The following is a 3,935-nucleotide window of genomic DNA, read 5'->3' on the forward strand; positions in this document are numbered from 1 at the left end:
CACTGAAGAAACTTCAATCTCGACTGAGTCGTGTTCGACCACATCGGCAAAAACAGGATGTTTTGCTGTTGCACGACAATGCACGGCCACATGTCAGTCAAAAAACCATGGAAGCGATCAGAAAACTCGTATGGACAACACTGAAACACTCGCCTTACAGTCCTGACCTGGCTCCATGTGACTGTCATCTCTTTGGGAAACTGAAAGACTCTTTTCGTGGAACAAGGTTTGAAGATGATGACTCCCTTGTGCACGCTGCCAAACAGTGGCTCCAAAAGGTTGGTCCAGAATTTTACCGTGCGGGTACACAGGCGCTGGTTCCAAGATGGCGTACGGCAGTTGAGAGGGATGGAAATTATGTGGAGAAACGAAAATTTTGTTCCTAAAGGATGTATCTACACACTGTAAAACTTTCAAACATGTAGAAAAAAGATGGATTTTAAAAAAAATAGTGTGTATTTCTTTTGGAGTGACCCTCGTAAGAGGCCGATTAAAGCTTTCAATTCAGTAATGTCTATTTGTTTTACGTCTCTCTCACGCTGGTATGAAGCAATGATGGTCTCAACATACTGATTTGTACACAAAACTATAATAGGCAAAATTTCGTCATCTATGAGGTAATTCCAGCATTCGAAACGCGTTCTCGCTGCTTTTGCCACACCTATAGGTCCAGGTCAATCCCAAATAATATTGAGAGCCCTGAATCGTACTCTATACGATGGTGGAACTTTATTCCATTTTGTCTCTTTGTCCCTTCCAATACAGTAATGGTCGTTTTCCTCAAGTAGCTCCTCGTCATCTTCACTGTCGTCTTCCTCTGTTTCCGAATCTTCCGGTTGGACTTCAACTACCCCATCACAATCTGTGTACACTTCGTCTTCAAAATCCTCTTGAAATTCATTATTATGCTCTTCGAATAGCACCTTTTGGATTGCTGCAGGCTACCATCATGAAGTATACCCCACCTAAAATCATAAAATTCCTATAAAAAACGCAATCAGGCGCAGTGTATCAATTTGATACTTGATATTCAGACAACTGTAAAAGACAACTAAACGCTCCAAGAATATAAGTGCATTTTACTTTCTAAATTAGCTTTCTACTACTTACTGAGTTATGTTGATAATCAAAGAAATTACCTGTTGAAATGTAACGGGAACTGGTTGACACTGAAGCACACAACAATGGAAGCTACTAGCGAGAAAGCACCAGTGCTGCCAATTGCTGACAAATAATTTACAACAAATATCGACGTGTATCAATTTAAACAGCCGCGCCCGACAGAATTCACAGCAGTTCGCTCACAACATACTGGACGTTCATTGGCTGTGGGGGCATACGTGATGTAAGTGTGTAGAACAAGTCTATACTCGGCCGCCATCGTCGGTGACCTTCTGCTGCTACAGTGGGTTCCACGAGTGTGCCGGTAACGTTGTACCGCTTTGCCGCCTTGTACCGCATTCCGTAATTTTGTGTTGTCGCGTGTTGCAGAACCAGCAGGGGAAGCCGGACAGCGCCGAGTACACAAAGATATCCACGGAGGCGTCGGTGAATGGCTACGGTTACGGCAGCGTGTCGCCGGACTACGCTAACCAGGTGAGTTTTCTTTATTCTCTTTTTTTTTTTTTTTTTTTTTTTTGACGACTGGCTGCATGCAGCCACGTGGTTTACTTAAATGGAAAAGAAAGAAAAAAGAGAAACCACACTTTTCTAACATGAATGGGAATTTAGATAAACATCCTAATCTCCTTCTCTCACCTGCCTCTCTCCATCTCCACCTCCCTCTTTCCTTGTCCATCTCCTTCCACCTCTCTCTGTTCATCATCTCCTCCACCTCTTACTGTCCGTCTTCTCCTCCCATCTATTCTCCTCCCCTCTCTCTGTATCTTCTCCTCCCCCTCCCTAAACATCTTCACCTCCCCTCTCTTTCCACATTCTCCACCCCTCTCTCTCCATCTTCTCCTCCCCTAACTTCTCCTCCCCTCTCCCTTCATCTTATCTGCCACCCTCAGTATCTTCTCCTTCCCATCTTCTCCTCCACTCTCTCTGCATTTTCTCCTCCCCTCTCTATCTTCCCCTCTCCTCTCTCTTGATATTCTCCTCCTCATCTCTCTCCATATTCTCCTCCTCTCTCCATATTCTCCTCCTCATCTCTCTCCATCTTTTCCTCCCCTCTCTCTCTTTCTCCTCCCCTATCTCTTTATCTTCTCCTCCCCTCTCTATCCATCTTCCCCTCTCTCTCCATCTTCTCATCCCCCTCTCTCTCCACCTTCTCCTCCTTTCTCTCTGCCTATCTCCTCCTTCGTGTTTTCTACATCTATTTCATGCCATCCTTCTATCACTCTCCTCTTCCAACCTCCCTCTTTGACCTTGAGCATTGTTTATTGTAGTTGCAAATCAGATTCTGTAGTAGTATTTTAATCATAAACCAATAAGCCATAAATACAACCTTTCTGCTTCACTACTGCATATTTTATATACATATTTATATATTAAAAACTATACAGCTATAGCTGTCTGAACATTTATTACGGTAACATATAAAAATTTGAAGTAAATCGTAAATGTACATTTTGAGATTTTTTAAAGCCGTGTTTTTCCTTTTCTCTATACATAAATTATAGAACTGGGTACCTAAATACGCACCTGTATTACAATTCAACATTACATCAAAAATTCCAGAGCTGTCAGTGATAAACTTACGGAAATTAACGATTTTCATCAAAAGAACATTTCCATTTTTAAATGATGACTAACTGAAACCCTCAGCTGCCGACAGGTGTTGTTGATATACCTCGATGTGGATAGCTGAAAATGTGTGCCCCGACCGGGACTCGAACCCGGGATCTCCTGCTTACATGGCAGACGCTCTATCCATCTGAGCCACCGAGGACACAGATGAATAGCGCGACTGCAGGGACTTATCCCTTGCACGCTTCCCGTGAGACTCACATTCCCAACTGTCGAGGTATATCAACAACACCTGTCGGCAGCTGAGGGTTTCATCATTTATTCCAGGGAAAGGCTGCACGGTCATCAACAGTATTCTGTTCTTTAAAGAACAGTTACTGTCTTCATATATTTCCATTTTTATTTATGTAGACATCAGTTTACTAGACCTGTCTTCCAACTCCATGCGACAGTCAGTAGAAACTAATCTTACTGTATACACCATGTCCGCTTTTACTTGTGGGCTTCCTAGGCCGCATGGCTAAGTGCCTGGTCACCCATTCTTTTCACTGCATACTAAAGAGTATGTGCAATTGCGCAGATCGCCGTCCGCAATTCGGCTACCTTCCCATCTCGCTGCCACATGTTGATCGGAGCCGAACACAGGCGATATTGCCAAGACAAGTCGTACCCACTCACTGGCGAGCTTCCGAGCGGGAAGACGTCTGCAGCTGTGCACCTCTCAGCTTGTGCCGCGCTTACAAGACGACTTTGAGAAGAACCTAGGCAGATTATCGCAGCTTGGTGCAAAGAGCACACGAATGTTTTAATTGACAACCACACCCGTGTGAAACTTCTGTAGTTTTAAATAATGACAGTATTTGGAATAAGTATAGCCGCTGGGACAAGTATTGTCGTGGGAATGTGGAGAAAACATCTTTAAAAATGAACCGAATGACACGAAATAATAATCATGAATATATGATACATACTTGTATAGATTAGATTAGATTAGATTAATACTAGTTCCATGGATCATGAATACGATATTTCGTAATGATGTGGAACGAGTCAAATTTTCCAATACACGACATAATTAAGTTAATTTAACAACATAATTAAGTTAATACAACAACTTTTTTATTTATTTTTTGTTTTTTTATTTTTTTTATTTTTTATTTTTTTTCTTAATTTATATCTAAAAATTGCTCTATGGAGTAGAAGGAGTTGTCATTCAGAAATTCTTTTAATTTCTTCTTAAACAC

The 3,935-nt window shown here is 41.9% G+C and overlaps 1 non-coding gene across 1 annotated transcript; it reads right to left on the reverse strand.

Moving 5' to 3' along the window:
• Positions 1–2,819: 2,819 nt before the first annotated feature.
• Positions 2,820–2,893, reverse strand: Trnat-ugu (transfer RNA threonine (anticodon UGU)). Its single transcript has one exon. It is a non-coding gene; the product is annotated as a tRNA-Thr (tRNA).
• Positions 2,894–3,935: the final 1,042 nt, after the last annotated feature.

Source organism: Schistocerca serialis, chromosome 12, assembly GCF_023864345.2.
Source record: "Schistocerca serialis cubense isolate TAMUIC-IGC-003099 chromosome 12, iqSchSeri2.2, whole genome shotgun sequence".
NCBI classification, from domain to species: Eukaryota; Metazoa; Arthropoda; class Insecta; order Orthoptera; family Acrididae; genus Schistocerca; species Schistocerca serialis.